Source organism: Candoia aspera, chromosome 1, assembly GCF_035149785.1.
Source record: "Candoia aspera isolate rCanAsp1 chromosome 1, rCanAsp1.hap2, whole genome shotgun sequence".
Taxonomy (NCBI): domain Eukaryota; kingdom Metazoa; phylum Chordata; class Lepidosauria; order Squamata; family Boidae; genus Candoia; species Candoia aspera.
Window position 1 is genome coordinate 261,652,857 of NC_086153.1, and position 18,263 is coordinate 261,671,119.

Below are 18,263 nucleotides of genomic sequence, written 5' to 3' on the forward strand. Positions count from 1 at the left end.
CATAATTAATAGTAAAGTGGCTAAAGCAGTGCTTGGATACAACCAAAAAACGACAGAATGATCTCAATTCGAATTCAGGGCAAGCCATCTAACATCACAGTGATCCAAATATACGTCCCAACCACAGCTGCTGACGAAGTTGAAGTAGAGCAGTTCTATGAGGATCTGCAGCACCTACTGGACAACACGCCTAAAAGAGATGTTATTTTCATCGCAGGAGACTGGAATGCTAAGGTGGGCAGTCAAATGACACCTGGAACTACAGGTAAGCATGGCCTGGGAGAACAAAACGAAGCAGGACATAGGCTGATAGAATTTTGCCAAGACAACTCACTCTGCATAACAAACACCCTCTTCCAGCAACCTAAGAGACAGCTTTATACATGGACTTCCCCAGATGGACAACACCGAAACCAGATTGACTACATCCTTTGCAGCCAAAGGTGGCGGACATCTATACAGTTGGTAAAAACAAGACCTGGAGCTGACTGTAGTTGAGATCACGAACTTCTTCTTGCACAATTTAGGATCAGACTAAAGAGATTAGGGAAGACCCACAGATCAGCTAGATATGAACTCACTAATATTCCTAAGGAATATGCAGTGGAGGCGAAGAATCGATTTAAGGGACTGGACTTAGTAGATAGGGTCCCGGAAGAACTATGGACAGAAGTTCACAACATTGTTCAGGAGGCAGCAACAAAATACCTCCCAAAGAAAGAGAAAACCAAGAAGGCAAAATGGCTGTCTGCTGAGACACTAGAAGTAGCCCAAGAAAGGAAAGCAAAAAGCAACAGTGATAGGGGGAGATATGCCCAATTAAATGCAAAATTCCAGAGGTTAGCCAGAAGACATAAGGAATTATTTTTAAACAAGCAATGCGCGGAAGTGGAAGAAGACAATAGAATAGGAAGGACAAGAGACCTCTTCCAGAAAATTAGAAACATCGGAGGTAAATTCCAGGCAAAAATGGGCATGATCAAAAACAAAGATGGCAAGGACCTAACAGAAGAAGAAGAGATCAAGAAAAGGTGGCAAGAATATACAGAAGACCTGTATAGGAAGGATAACAATATTGGGGATAGCTTTGACGGTGTGGTCAGTGAGCTAGAGCCAGACATCCTGAAGAGTGAGGTTGAATGGGCCTTAAGAAGCATTGCTAATAACAAGGCAGCAGGAGACGACGGCATCCCAGCTGAACTGTTCAAAATCTTGCAAGATGATGCTGTCAAGGTAATGCATGCTATATGCCAGCAAATTTGGAAAACACAAGAATGGCCATCAGATTGGAAAAAATCAACTTATATCCCCATACCAAAAAAGGGAAACACTAAAGAATGTTCAAACTATCGAACAGTGGCACTCATTTCACATGCCAGTAAGGTAATGCTCAAGATCCTGCAAGGTAGACTTCAGCAATTCATGGAGCGAGAATTGCCAGATGTACAAGCTGGCTTTAGAAAAGGCAGAGGAACTAGGGACCAAATTGCCAATATCCGATGGAAAATGGAAAAAGCCAGGGAGTTTCAGAAAAACATCTATTTCTGTTTTATTGACTATTCTAAAGCCTTTGACTGTGTGGACCAGAACTAATTGTGGCAAGTTCTTAGTGGTATGGGGATACCAAGTCATCTTGTCTGCCTCCTGAAGAATCTGTATAACGACCAAGTAGCAACAGTAAGAACAGACCACGGAACAACGGACTGGTTTAAGATTGGGAAAGGAGTACGGCAGGGCTGTATACTCTCACCCTACCTATTCAACTTGTAGGCAGAACACATCATGCAACGTGCTGGGCTTGAGGAATCCAAGGCTGGATTTAAAATCGCTGGAAGAAACATTAACAATCTCAGATATGCAGATGATACCACTTTGATGGCTGAAAGCGAAGAGGAACTGAGGAGCCTTATGATGAAGGTGAAAGAAGAAAGTGCAAAAGCTGGCTTGCAGCTAAACCTCAAAAAAACCAAGATTATGGCAACCAGCTTGATTGATAAATGGCAAATAGAGGGAGAAAATGTAGAAGCAGTGAAAGACTTTGTATTTCTAGGTGCAAAGATTACTGCAGATGCTGACTGCAGTCAGGAAATCAGAAGACGCTTAATCCTTGGGAGAAGAGCAATGACAAATCTCAATAAAATAGTTAAGAGCAGAGACATCACACTGACAACAAAGGTCCGCATAGTTAAAGGAATGGTCTTCCCCGTAGTAACATAAGGCTGTGAGAGCTGGACCATCAGGAAGGCTGAGAGAAGGAAGATCGATGCTTTGGAACTGTGGTGTTGGAGGAAAATTCTGAGAGTGCCTTGGACTGCAAGAAGATCAAACCAGTCCATCCTCCAGGAAATAAAGCCAGACTGCTCACTTGAGGGAATGATATTAAAGGCAAAACTGAAATACTTTGGCCACATAATGAGAATGCAGGACACCCTGGAGAAGATGCTGATGCTAGGGAGAGTGGAGGGCAAAAGGAAGAGGGGCCGACCAAGGGCAAGGTGGATGGATGATATTCTAGAGGTGACGGACTCGTCCCTGGGGGAGCCGGGGGTGTTGACGACTGACAGGAAGCTCTGGCGTGGGCTAGTCCATGAAGTCACAAAGAGTCGGAAGCGACTAAATGAATAAACAACAACAAACATGAGTAGTCATTCACATAAAACTCGTCCTTATACCTATAAAGTATTTGTACTTCTCCATGCTGAAACACTGTAAGTATCACACCTGCCTCAGCACAGTAATGAAATACCTTCTTTATCTAAATCCTGGGTGATGGGATGGTGTTTCTTAGCAAGAGATTTCAGAATTTCCAACATAATTCACCCAGCCATTAAAATGTTCTTTTAAGTGTTTGCTGATTAACAGATGGCCAGCAGATGCAACAGAATCATATGATGCAGGGTTATTACTGATGCTGTTGCTTCGCTTAATTATAGAGATTTATATCTAGAAATTGCCTGTCTGAATAAAAACAATTTTTAAAAAATAATATTGCCAATTGGAAACTAACATGGCATGTACAAGGAGCTCTTGTTGTTGTTGTTTTCATATAAGCACCAAAATATATGATTTTCTTAGCTGCTCTCAGATATTACTCTAGTTTTAAGGATGCTCCGTTACATTTAATCATCACTGTAATCTATTCAAATACTGAGCAATTTAACTATCCTACTTTGTATATTCCAATTATCTACACTGGAGATGTTGAATAGTGCTTCAAAAGAAATCCTCTTTTATAAAGTTTATAGTTGTTTTTCCCCTCCCCAGCTAAAATATGGCTGCATTTTGACAGCAGAATTTTAAAAAAAAGAAAGTCAGTTTTAATTGCCTTCAGTTTAAGTACAGTACTGGCTGAGTTGTAGGACCAGCTTTTAAGAAGAGGTTCATTTAAGAAGAGGTTCATTGTGGTTAAATGCAAAACATTAATGCAAATTCTTGGCTTGGAACTTGGTTGATCATGCCCCATTGTCTTGTCTCCCATAACTGATGGGAGTTAATTGTAACTGATGTATGCTCTCCACATATCTTGGGGAAGGTCTCTACCAGTTTATGTGTCCAAATTTTTCTGTTGAAAAGCAAGGCAATTCACTATTCTTCCAGCCACCAATTCTTTGAAACAGTTGGCATTTCCTTGAATTCAGTGGTGCATAATTATACCTTCCTCTCATTGCAGTCAAAGTGATTTAGCTGTATTGTCAGCCTGAGTATTCGACTGTTGTAATTGTATTACATCTTTAAGCAGCGGTACTTTCTTTTTAATGTAATTTTCCAGGTGATCATATTCTTATTTTTCTTGTACTACTTTAAAGATCATTCCATAACAATTAGATTTCATCATCTTATTTTGCCTATATATACATATTTCCCCCCCAACATCTACCCAGAAAGATTTGCAGGAAAGGTAAAAAGCCTTATTGACTCATAAAGAAAAGTGACTCACAATGCAAGGATTGCACCTGTGATTCCTCCCCAGTGCCTGCATCTACATGTGCAGTGTGAATATCTGTGTAGAAGAGACCTTTGCGCATACATTTACACACAAAGGAGTTCTCACCACAGCAATTCTGTATCAACTAGGATACTGTTTATATCGATCTTCTCACACAGCAATATGCACAAAGTCCCCTTTGGAGAGATATTTGCAATGTATTGGGGGCTGGAAGTATTTGATGGCTTCTCTTGCATTAGATAGACAGAAGTCAGATATTCCCATTGAGAAAAAAATGTTTGTCAGATCTGTGCCCAGTTTTTAGACCCAGAATAGATGTTGGAAGAGTTCCCTGAAAGGTCTGATGACAAATTGAATAACTGTATACATTGTTATGTGCACCTTGACTTACTCAGAATAGCTGGAGCTCCTGGCATCTCCCTGCCTTCATGGGGCAGATGCAGCTGATACAGATAATACAGAGCCAAGAAACCACTATTGACTCCACTGATCCTATTGATCAGTAGGAGACCATAGAAATACAAAGATGTTACTCTGTAAGCAGCTACCAAAATGCCACCATCAATAATGTACTACTTTAAGTCCCTGGAGACATTGCAGCAGACAGGAAGAGGAAAGACTTGGGAGAGGAGTGGGAAAAAAAGCAGAATGGAGAACTATGAGCATGCTTTGTTTATGACTGTTGTGTAATAAAGAGTTTTAAATCGCTATTTTTTCTGAAGTCTTTTGAAGGACCCTCTAAGAAAGAACATACCCACTGATGGAGAAGATAGGATCCTGAAACATTACATAAGCATGGCTCACTTTGATCTTCTTGTTCCCATACATCGAATATTAATGCAGATGACCTGTAGACAGAGTAGAAGTTCCGGATGGGCACTTTTACATAAAGTTGTGAAATTACTATCAAGGTGGGCAAGGAAGAAGATGCTAGCCAAAAGGCTACACTGCTGTAACAATATTTTTTCAAGCATATTAGGAGAGAAAAAGCACATTTTCACAAGCTAAAGCTGTTTGGGTAAACATAGAATGCAAGCACCTAATGAAACTAGGGAATTAGATAAATCATATGAATATGGAGACTTAGAAGCAGATGTGATTTGAGATCATGTGGTGGGAAAATAAAACATTGTGTGATAAATATCTCCAGCAGGAAGATTTGCCACTGGATAAAGCAGTTACCATGGTCAAATAATAAGAAAATGCTCAAGACGGAAGTTGCCTGAGGGCACCAATGGGTAGCACCTCTGTAGATATTTCCATTAACTGGGTTCATTAGCAAAAAGTAGTTACAAGGCTAACAAAATGTAGTCAGAAAGTGTCTGGGGCAAAGAATTTTAGGACTGAAAATTAGTCACAGGCAGAAATTCCTTGTTATTGCTGTGGATTATTGCTATGTTGCAGAGAACAAGTAGTGCACTTAACACTACCTGTTTAAGCTGAAAAAGAAATTGGACATTTGACTTGAGAAAGCCAGGCATGCATCTCATAACCAGGTCATAAAATGGTTATGCAAGGAGCAAGGTGATGATGTTTGTTAGGATAAGAGAAGTTGAAAACGGGGCAGAGTTTGTTTATTTTGTCAGTTCTGAAGAAAAATAAATGGTGAGTGTTAATGGGAAGTAATTAGAGATGGTGATTGAGGCTGGTAGAGTGCAGAATTTTATTTGTAGTGAACATTATTATGCAGTATTTTAAAGCAAGATATTAAAGTTTTGGCCAACCAAAATATTTTTTTTTTTGGCTTTTAATCAGCCCCACCCACCCACATGCTTGCATTACTTCACAGCACAACTTCCTTGGAACAGTAATGTGGTTAATGGTTTTAGATATATTATCAAAGGTATTCTGGAGTCATTATTTGGCCAAAAAGCTATTTTTGCTTTTTATATTCTTCAGAAAGGACTCTGTGAATCGTATTACAAGTGCCACCACTCATTCTCAGAGTCAGCTGGATCATCTGATGGAACAGTACAGCTTATTGTTTAAAGGGCTTGGGCAAATTCCTGAATATTCTCACAAAGTTACAATAGATGTGAGCATTGTGCCTGCTGCACAGGAGCTGAAATGTATACCATATGCCACAGCAGAAGCCATGAATGCTGAATTAGGCAAAGTGTACGTAGTAGAATAGCACTGCAGAGGTAGTACATGAAGGTACAAGTTGGGTATCCATCATGTTAATTGTACCAAAACAAGATTCTGATGAAATCTATCTTTGTACCAATCTAAGGGCAGTAAAAAAAAAAAAAAGCTGTGGTGTGGGAGCACCATCTTGTATGAACAATAGAAAATATTCAGCCTGTGATGCAAGATGCATAGATACTTGCCAGATTTATTTATTTATTTTATTTATCCTGCCTTTATTTTTTGTCTCAAGGCAGCATACATACTTAATGCTCCAACATCCTACTTACCACAAAATTTTTTGGCAAATAGGATTAGTACCAGAATCTTGCAATTTGACAACTTTTATAACACACCATCCTTATTATAGGTTCTGTAAAGTTCCATTGGGATTCAAGTGTCCTGTTGTTATCTACTGAAGAACTTTGTGATAGACTGAAGGCAGTTTTATTCCATAAAATAGGACTTAAGCTAGATAAAAACAAATGCCACTTTGGTCTCAAAGAGACATAATAAGACATGTTGTCTCAGCTGAAGGAATTAAATATGATCCGAAAGAAGGTACCAGCTCTTCTGCAAGCCACAACTCTTGAGAATCTGGATTTGCTATGTTCTTTTCTAGCTACCTGCAGCTATCTCATAAAATGTGTTCCTAATTATGCAGCTTTTCAGAACCACTGTGCTTACTAATCAAAAACGGAATTGCTTGGCAAGAGTTTGCAGTAATTGCCTTTGCACAGATGCATTTAAAAGATGAATTAATTAAGGAACATTAATTTGGCTTATTATAATATAAATGCACCAACATTTGTTGTGTTTGATGCCAGTCCTGTGGGACTTGATGTCATCTTATTATAGTCTAGGAAGATGGATCAAAGAAGCCTGTTAAGTATGCCAGCCATTCATTTTCTTTTCCTGAGCAGAGGTATTCACAGACTGAATGTGAAACTTTGGGATTTGTGTGAGCTATAGAAATGTTTATCTTTTGGGACATCTATTTGTGTTGTTAAAATAGACAAATCACTCCTATACATGCTTCAGCCAGCATTTTATCACTCTGCATCCAGCATCTCAGTTGGATATTGCGGCCTTATGGTTTTATTGTTCAACACATTTCTGGGAAATGAATGTAGCCAATTCCGTTTTACATGTTCTATTACCTAATTCAGGATCAAACTCATAGTGGAAATGTATGTTTGTCCAGTTGTTGATTTACGTATGCTGGATTTTTAAGCATTATCATTTAAAGAACTCTGTCTTGCTTCTTAGCAGGCTACTTTGCTCACAAGACATATGGACAAATAATTTAATCCAACAATGGCTACAAGTAATTCCTGCTGCACTGCAACCATTTAAGCATGATGCTGGCAAACTTTCTGTCTTCAATAATCTCTTGTAGTGTGAGTGGATTTTTACCACTAAATCTAAAGTGTGGAGGTTTTTAATGGTAGAACATGTGATATACTAAGGTATTGTACAAACCAATCCAATCCTGCATGCTAAGTTCTACTGGCCTAATACGGACTCAGGTATGAACCATTTTATCAAGAACTGTACTCTTGCATGAAGTCTCAACCTTTATATGATGATCAACCACTCTGCTCTCTTCCACTACCACCTCAACCTTGGACAAATTAGGCACTGATATTGTTGAACCCATGCAACAAGCATATGCGCTTAGAGCAAAAGATTCTTCTTACCTGGAAGCAGTTTGTTGCTACATATTTCAGTTGTTGCCACTGTCAGTGAACTGTAGAGAATTTTTCCCCATTTTGGATATCTCTATGAAGTGATTACTAATAATGCCCAACAGTGGGCATTAGGTGTTACCTTGTTTCATGTTTCCTCTAGTCTTGGGGCATTAAACATATCCGTGTTTTTCTAGTCCCAAGAATAACAAGAAAATAGAATCTTTTCATCACTATTTGAAAAAAGCTCTGCAGACTCCACACTGTGAAAAAAGGAACTAGAAAATGGAATTATCTGAGCTTTTAATGGCATATTGTTCTACTCTAGACAGGACTTAAATGATGTCTCCTATTTGGTGGCATATTATAAAGCTCAAGAGCTCTGGAAGATGATTCATCATTGAATGAAACAAACTGTAAATATTAACTTCTCTTTCCAGCCAGCTGTTTTTCTGTTTCTTATATTCGTACAAAATATACAAAATAGGTTCTGTATACGATAACAGCCGCTAGGAAACTTTATGCTTCCTACTGGAAATTACACGTAATTTATTCTTTAGAAGAATGTCATACTAAAACTTTAGGAGTAGACATCACTGTCAGTTAATTTAATTTAACGTGGAAACTATTCATGGTCTGTAACTCTGCCCAGGGACTTGTACTACATTACAAGTTTCTCTTAACATAAAGCTTGCCTGCTTTATGATAATGACAGATTTTCTTAGATAGAAATTCCTATTAGTTATTTATTCTGATTATTCTTATCATATCAGCTGCCTTTGCTAATGACTGAGTATTGATTCGATTTAATAACAGTTTTAAATGGCTACATATAAAGTCATTTTATATGCATGCTAATCTAAGTTACTTTGACGATTCTTGTTTAATTTTATATAGGTTGTAAATGGTTTTTTATTTCTTTTTTGTTTCTTTGTTTCTTTTTCTTGTTTCCTTGATCGCACTTTCAAACAAAACAAAACAATTCGTGCCAGGTTGCTTCTTTCTCAGGACATTCATATTAAGCTTCCTAGTCTTTGTCCTGAAGTAAAGATGATTGATTCAGGGGTCAGAAAATATCATCAGAGATACAGGGAGCATTATGCTGAACACCCATATGACGCAGTTAGCATAGTCTTAAAGTTGGGGACTTTCTTTGAATTAGTGAAAACCAGAGATGGTAAAACTTTAGATAGAAATGTCAAGCATGAAGAAATATTTCATCTCAGCTGGAATGTCAGTGAGGTGGTAGAATCTTCTACTTCTTTTTTAAAAAAAAGAAACTTCATTAAATTTTCAACATAAAGAAGAATACAAAAAGATAGAAGAAGATTAAAGAGAGACTAAAGAAAAAAGAGACATACTAAAAAGTGCAGAAATAGAGATACAGCAAAAAGAGTGACTTCTGACCTTCTCTAACACAATACAAATAAAAAATACATTAACTTCTTACTCTAATTTTGACTATAATAAACATTATTTCTATAATCTACACTAACATAATCATCAAATCCCAAAATCAAAACATCATCTTTTTCTGTTACAAGCAGAAAGTCCAAAAGCAGTTTCCAAGTAGAAACAAAGCTAGACAAGTTATTTTCTCCAATCAATATACTGTAGGAATTTGTGAGTCCTTCTACCTTTGTGCATACAAAAGTCTTGCTGCTGTGATCATATATAAAAATGAAGTCCCAAATTTTGTTTCAAGCTGTTTGTCCATCAGACCTAGAAGGAAAACTTCTGGTTTCAATTGTACATTCATCTTAAGAATCTTTTGAATTATAATACTTATCTGCTCCCAATATTTCTTAGCTTTCTTACAAGTCCACCAAAGATGGTAGAAAGTGCCTTCACCTTGGGAACATTTCCAGCATAGATTTGATACTCCCTTATACATCTTCAACAACTTATCAGGGTTAAGCACCAGCAATACCTCATCTTATAAAAATTCTCTTTCAAATTATAAGTCAGTGTAAATTCAAACCTTTGTTCCACATATTTCCCCATTAATCAAGCATGATATTATATCCAAAATTCTTTGCCCATATAATCATATAGTCTTTAACATATTCATCTTCCAAGTTAATCTGCAATAATAATTTATACATCTTAGCAATAACATACTCATCATTAGTACATAAATCCACTTCAAACTGGGTTTTTTCATTCACAAAATTATAAGTCTTCTTATCCAAATTAAATAATTCTGTCAGTTGTACAAAAGTAAACCAGTGACAAGTATAACCACCTGTCCTAACAGCCAGGAAACACACTGAGACAAGGAACTGGTCTCTAATATTTATTGCTAGTACTTAACAGGAATCCTAACAAACTGAAGAAGCGTGGGAAAACCCAGACATATAAACCCCAAGGGTTAAGGCGGTCCCGATCTGTGTCTCTTTGAATGGCTGACCAATTCCTCAGTGCTACGCATGCGCTTGACAGTCTGGATGGGAGCCCCCTGCTCGCCATCCTTACTCATGACACCACCCATTTCCAATTCTTCTCTTGTTTTTAACTTAGGTTCTCCTTCAACAAAGGTTAGTAATTTAGCATAAGTTGGTTTCACACTTATCTCTCTTCTGAAAAAGGCCTCATGGGGTGACAACCATAAAGGAACTTTAGGAGACCATCTTGTTTTATATTTATTCCAAACTCTCAGTATGGCATGCCTAATAAAATGATTTTTAAAATCCATATTAACCTTAGCTTTCTCATACCATGAACAGCCATGCCACCCAAATCTGTCATGACCTTCCAACTCTAATAACTTCTTGTTCCTCAGAGTCACCCACTCCTTCATACATAGCAAGCAACAGGCATCAAAATACAATTTCAAATCAGAAAGTCCTAACCCCCGTCTTTCTTTAGCGTCTTGTAACAATTTTTATTTAATTCTTGGCTTTTTACCTTGCCATATTAAACTTAGAAATATCTTTTTGCCATTGCTTAGATGGTATATCCATTGCCAGTATCAGTATTGTCCGAAATAAAAATAACATCCTGGGTAAAACATCTTTATCACTGAGATCCTTCCCAACAATGATAATTGAAGTTTATCCGACCTTAATAGATCTTTTTTAACATCATTCCATTCCTTAACATAATTGTTTTGAAACAACATACAATTCATGTTTGACAGTGTAACTCCCAAATATTTAACGTTTTCTCAATTTTAAAACCAGTCTTATTCATCAATATCTCTTGATCTTGTAAAGTCATGTTTTTAACCAACATCTTTGTTTTTTGTTTGTTTATTTTAAAACCAGCTAATGCCCCAAAGTCTTTCAGTTTCTTCATTGCATGCTCAATATCATCCAAGGGCTCTTGTAAGGTCAGAACTAAATCATCAGCAAAAGTCTGCAGCTTATAAACTTCTTTTTTAACCTTCAAACCCTTTATCTTTTCATCTTGTCTAATACCTCTACTTCCAGGACTAAAATAAAAAGTAAAGAGGGCAGAGGACATCCTGTCTTGTCCCTTTCTGTATCTCACATGGTTTGGTTAAATCACTGTTAACAATAATACGTGCCTGTTGAGATGTATATATCAACTTAATTCCTTGAATAAAGACTTCCCCAAAGTTCATATCTTCCAAAATTTTATACATAAAGGAACAGTTCAAATTGTCAAAGGTTTTCTCTGTGTCTAGAAAGATCAGTGTCACTTGTTTATGTTCTTGTAAGTTTTCAATAATGTCCAATACTATTCTCACATTATCTCCAAATTGCCTTTTGAGTAAAAACCCACATTGATCATCATGAATAAAGTCTTGCGGTAGACCTTCTACTTCTGATGTGGTGGCTGTAAAATTGCAGGATGCTGAGTTTCCTGCTCTGAAGGATTTTGGGGTCAGAGAGAAAAGCTCAATAAAAAAAGCTGGAAGTCCTGAGGTGAACTTCACCCGGGGGATGACAACTAGTAGTGACAGGCTTGTTAGAAGATGTCTGCATTTCGTAATGTGCTTATGTAGCCTTAGTGAAATCAGTGTGTGTGTGTGTGACAGAGAGAGAGAGAGAGAGACTGAGAGAGAGAGAGAGAGAGAAATATTTTCTAAAGTTAGAAATTTATTTATTTATTTGATTTCTATAGCCACCCATCTCAGCGAGTGATGAGCGAGAAATGTTGGTTTATCACTGTTTTCATATAAGAAAGGGAGGGATGTAGTATAATACTATGAAGCCCAGAAGAAAGGAGGAGGAAGGACTTAAGAGAAGAGTGGAAAAGGGACAGAATGGAGAACTATGAGAGTGATTATGTCTGAAATGGTTATGCAATAGTATTAGGTTACAACTTACCCTGGAGTGTGTATTAGGAATCCTGGAAGAGAGAATACAACAATAGCCAACCTCTGAAAAAATAGTTTCTGTATGTCCAGGCACTCAAGGTTTTTGAAGAGCTTTCTTTCTGCTCTGCCATAGAGGCATCTGAACTATGGCAAAACTAAAATGGGATGAAGTTTTCTTTTGCCATCTATATTTGGAGGTAGCTTTAGAATGCTACCAGGAGGGGATAGTTAACATCAACTGTTCTTTAATTATAGCTTTGCTTGTTCACCTTCCCAAATCCTTCAGATCTTCCAAAAGGAAACAGGAGACATTTGAACTTGAGCTTTACTGAAATCTTCAAAGGCCTATTTAAAATAGCCTTTCTTTCTTTTCCTTTTTTTTAAAGCATCTAATACTTCTGTGTATATAGAAGGGATTTTACTAGTGGGAAAAAAAAGAAAAGAAAGACGGAGGAAATAAATGGGTGGAGTGGAAAGCATAAAATTGCTTCCTTCTTAAACCCAATCTAATTTTGTTTTGTTATGGCTATATTTCTTTGGAACCACACTATTTCTGAAATCCAGAAATCAGACAATTCAGGTGGCTATGAGATCCTGATATTCATTTGAAGATCAGTAACATTTTAGTTTCAGTTTTCCTGTTCCTTCTGATAAAGTGGGCAGATGAACTAAATGGGCTGAATAGTGAAACTTGCCTGATTTATCAATTTTCCTTGATGCCTCTGTCCTTGACTCTATATCAGATCCAACAGACACCAATCATTTGAGATAGCATCAGGGTTACACTGGAGCTGTGCATAGTCTTAGCTTTGATGCTGAAATTGGGGCAGCAGCCAGTCTAGTGCTGGAGTCCAATTACAGCAGAAACATTGGGAACTAGAGTTTTCCAGGGTAAGAATGCTGGAAAGGTTAATAACCATTTGCCATCTAAGCCCGCAATGTTATCTAGCCAGTTCAGTCCAGTTCACGAGAATTGGTTGTTAAATTGTCACACATGTTACAACTAAGCCCAAAATCCACATTTTCTTACTTGTACGGGCACAGGAGGAAGGAAAACTCAGAGTGCATTTGAACAGGGATCAGGCTTTGTAGGCACAGGCAAAACCACAACCCTGAAAGAATCATGCTCTGGCCTTTCCAGAAAGGCAGCTTGTCCAAACACGGAGGTGGGGGGTGGGGGATATGAATTTATATCTTAGCTCCAATTGTATTGAAAACTTCCTACAGATTCCTTTTTAATAGAACTTGATGTGTATAGTTGTGGTTTACAGATGAAAATTTTGCCCAAAGTTTTAAATATACATTTGACTATTTAGTTTAGTAGGACTCTGAATAATATAACGTCAGCTCAGTTCAAAGCAGGAGTGTGGCCAGTGAGTATGGACTGCAGCCCCAATTTATCGCTGTCCTTTTTGGATTGTGGTACTGAACTGGACATAGTACTCCAAGTGGTGCCTGACCAGACAATTCAGATGATCCAGATCTTCAACCAAGAGCTATGTTTTCTAGAAGTTTCTTTCTGCCAAATACATGTGGCTGTGTCATCAGCACCAAGTTCCCAGGGTTAGTGAAAGGCACGTCAGTTCCTGAAGCAAAACTGCAAGATTCCTTCTTCCCACATACATCCAGATGTAGAGAGGCCAACTAGATAGGCAACTGAAACTTACTTCAGTACTGGCAAGAGGAGAATATGCCTCTCCACAGTTGAGGAAAGCAATCTAGTTTTGAAGGTTGTGTGTCATGCACAGCCCTGCTTCTTGCCTCACCAAACTTTCCATGAAGAATATCTGAAAAAAATGTCTACCTTCTCTGAGACGATAAATGTATTTTGTGGTGCGAGTGGGGCTACAATTTTTTTACTTTAGGGATGGGCTCTTTTCTTAACCTTCATCTATTAATCCCAGAAATCTTTTGCAACAACTCTGTGGACATTAGATGATGCATGAATAAAATGAATAGCTCCCTACACTGTTAAGTATACTGTCAGCATTAGTTTAGTGATTAAACAAAACATTTGTCATTGATACTATTGAAAATTATTGCCAAGCTGCTTCTCAATCTCCTTACATGCATTATCTCAGCAAGGGTTTGTGTGAAGACAGCATGAACAACCCAACCAACATTGATAATCCAGAGGATTTAAATATTATTTGTATGTGTTCAAAGAAATTAATTGCCCTAGAAAAAAATTGTAACATCAAAATTCGGTATCTGAAGACCCAAAACACTTTCAATGGTGCTATGGAGGAAATAAAACTTTCATAAAAGTTACTTCAGCAGGTTGTTTCTACTGAATGGTTCAATGTTACAAAAGAAAACCCCACAGAGACTAATGTTGCATTTGCTTTCATTTCATATACAATCCCATATTAAAAATATTCACATGTGTCACAAGCAGGATTTGAGAAAAGGTTATCTATGAGGAAGCCACCTACAGAAAGGGCAATAGATCTGACTTTTACTAATATCTCCTCTCCTTCCATTGGAATTATTTCCCATCTGTTTCCAGAGATTCCCCATCACCAATGCCAAAATTTTGGGAGGTTGTAGCAAAACATCAGCAAAGGATCGTTACCTTGTCGTGGTGCTGGAGCTTGAGCACCTCAATGATGCCATGAGCTAAACCGTGAAGGGCCACCCAAGACAGGAAGGTCATGACAGAGAGGTCAGACTAAATGCAATCCCTGGGGAAGGTAATGGCAACCCACCCCAGTATTCTTGCCGTGAAAACTAAATGGATCAGTACAACCAGAGATATGTCGGTATACCATCGGAAGATAAGGCCCCCAGGTCGGAAGATGGTCAAAATGCTACTGGGGAGGAACAGAGGATGAGTTCAACTAGCCCCAGACGTGATGACGCAGCTAGCTCAAAGCCGAAAGGACGGCTAGCGGCCGACGGTGCTGGTGGTGAACGGTGAATCTGATGTTCTAAGGATCAACACACCATTGGAACCTGGAATGTCAGATCTATGAGCCAGGGCAAATTGGATGTGGTTACTGGTGAGATGTCAAGATTAAAGATAGACATTTTGGGCATCAGTGAACTGAAATGGACTGGAATGGGCCACTTCACATCAAATGACCACCAGATCTACTACTGTGGACAAGAGGACCACAGAAGAAATGGAGTAGCCTTCATAATTAATAGTAAAGTGGCTAAAGCAGTGCTTGGATACAATCCAAAAAACGATAGAATGATCTCAATTCGAATTCAGCACAAGCCATCTAACATCACAGTGATCCAAATATACGCCCCGACCACAGATGCTGAAGAGCTGAAGTAGAACAGTTCTATGAGGATCTGCAGCACCTACTGGACAACACGCCTAAAAGAGATGTTATTTTCATCACAGGAGACTGGAATGCTAAGGTGGGCAGTCAAATGACACCTGGAATTACAGGTAAGCATGGCCTGGGAGAACAAAATGAAGCAGGACATAGGCTGATAGAATTCTGCCAAGACAACTCACTCTGCATAACAAACACTCTCTTCAAGCAACCTAAGAGACGGCTTTATACATGGACTTCACCAGATGGACAACACTGAAATCAGATTGACTACATCCTTTGCAACCAAAGGTGGCGGACATCTATACAGTCGGTAAAAACAAGACCTGGAGCTGACTGTAGTTGAGATCACAAACTTCTTCTTGAACAATTTAGGATCAGACTCAAGAGATTAGGGAAGACCCACAGATCAGCTAGATATGAGCTCACTAATATTCCTAAGGAATATGCAGTGGAGGTGAAGAATACATTTAAGGGACTGGACTTAGTAGATAGGGTCCCGGAAGAACTATGGACAGAAGTTCACAACATTGTTCAGGAGGCAGCAACAAAATACATCCCAAAGAAAGAGAAAACCAAGAAGGCAAAATGGCTGTCTGCTGAGACACTAGAAGTAGCCCAAGAAAGAAGGAAAGCAAAAGGCAACAGTGATAGGGGGAGATATGCCCAATTAAATGCAAAATTCCAGAGGTTAGCCAGAAGAGATAAGGAATTATTTTTAAACAAGCAATGCACGGAAGTGGAAGAAGACAATAGAATAGGAAGGACAAGAGACCTCTTCCAGAAAATTAGAAACATTGGAGGTAAATTCCAGGCAAAAATGGGCATGATCAAAAACAAAGATGGCAAGGACCTAACAGAAGAAGAAGAGATCAAGAAAGGGTGGCAAGAATATACAGAAGACCTGTATAGGAAGGATAACAATATCGGGGATAGCTTTGACGGTGTGGTCAGTGAGCTAGAGCCAGACATCCTGAAGAGTGAGGTTGAATGGGCCTTAAGAAGCATTGCTAATAACAAGGCAGCAGGAGACGACGGCATCCCAGCTGAACTGTTCAAAATCTTGCAAGATGATGCTGTCAAGGTAATGCATGCTATATGCCAGCAAATCAGGAAAACACAAGAATGGCCATCAGATTGGAAAAAATCAACTTATATCCCCATACCAAAAAAGGGAAACACTAAAGACTGTTCAAACTATCGAACAGTGGCACTCATTTCACATGCCAGTAAGGTAATGCTCAAGATCCTGCAAGGTAGACTTCAGCAATTCATGGAGCGAGAATTGCCAGATGTACAAGCTGGGTTTAGAAAAGGCAGAGGAACTAGGGACCAAATTGCCAATATCCGCTGGATAATGGAAAAAGCCAGGGAGTTTCAGAAAAACATCTATTTCTGTTTTATTGACTATTCTAAAGCCTTTGACTGTGTGGACCAGAACAAATTGTGGCAAGTTCTTAGTGGTATGGGGATACCAAGTCATCTTGTCTGCCTCCTGAAGAATCTGTATAACGACCAAGTAGCAACAGTAAGAACAGACCACGGAACAACGGACTAGTTTAAGATTGGGAAAGGAGTACGGCAGGGCTGTATACTCTCACCCTACCTATTCAGCTTGTACGCAGAACACATCATGCGACATGCTGGGCTTGAGGAATCCAAGACTAGAGTTAAAATCACTGGAGGAAACATTAACAATCTCAGATATGCAGATGATACCACTTTGATGGCTGAAAGCAAAGAGGAACTGAAGAGCCTTATGATGAAGGTGAAAGAAGAAAGTGCAAAAGCTGGCTTGCAGCTAAACCTCAAAAAAACTAAGATTATGGCAACCAGCTTGATTGATAACTGGCAAATAGAGGGAGAAAATGTAGAAGCAGTGAAAGACTTTGTATTTCTAGGTGCGAAGATTACTGCAGATGCTGACTGCTGTCAGGAAATCAGAAGACGCTTAATCCTTGGGAGAAGAGCAATGACAAATCTTGATAAAATAGTTAAGAGCAGAGACATCACACTGACAACAAAGGTCCGCATCGTTAAAGCAATGGTGTTCCCCGTAGTAACATATGGCTGCGAGAGCTGGACCATAAGAAAGGCTGAGAGAAGGAAGATAAATGCTTTTGAACTGTGGTGTTGGAGGAAAATTCTGAGAGTGCCTTGGACTGCAAGAAGATCAAACCAGTCCATCCTCCAGGAAATAAAGCCAGACTGCTCACTTGAGGGAATGATATTAAAGGCAAAACTGAAATACTTCGGCCACTTAATGAGAATGCAGGACACCCTGGAGAAGATGCTGATGCTGGGGAGAGTGGAAGGCAAAAGGAAGAGGGGCCGGCCAAGGGCAAGATGATGGATGATATTCTAGAGGTGACGGACTCGTCCCTGGGGGAGCTGGGGGTGTTGACGACCGACAGGAAGCTCTGGCGTGGGCTGGTCCATGAAGTCATGAAGGTTTGGAAGCGACTAAACGAATAAACAACAACAAAGCAAAACGGACTCCTACTTATGAGGAGTAACAAAGTCTTCATTCAATATAAGGTGTTTAATTATTTTGTTTACTTGTTCTCCTGAATCAATATTTTAAACAATGTTTTCTACACTTTCTTAAGCTTTGCATAAGCCCATGAAGTAAGGAAAATGTATGTTCAAATTTTGGTCAAGCAAAATATCTTTAAAAAAACACTCAAAATCTTAGTAACTCTCTCTTGCAATATCAAAATGTTCCTCTACTTAATATCTCATCTTAGTATAAAGAGTAATACATGGTATTTGATACCTTACTGTTCAGTAAAATGAAAAGAAAAAGAAAAAATAAATTAGAGTTTATGTAATAAAGCCAGTCTTCCTCTAACTGTTTATAACTGAGAAAGAAAAGAACATGTAATGTTTTCATCTCAAATCCAGGCTGCAACCTTTAATTATTAATA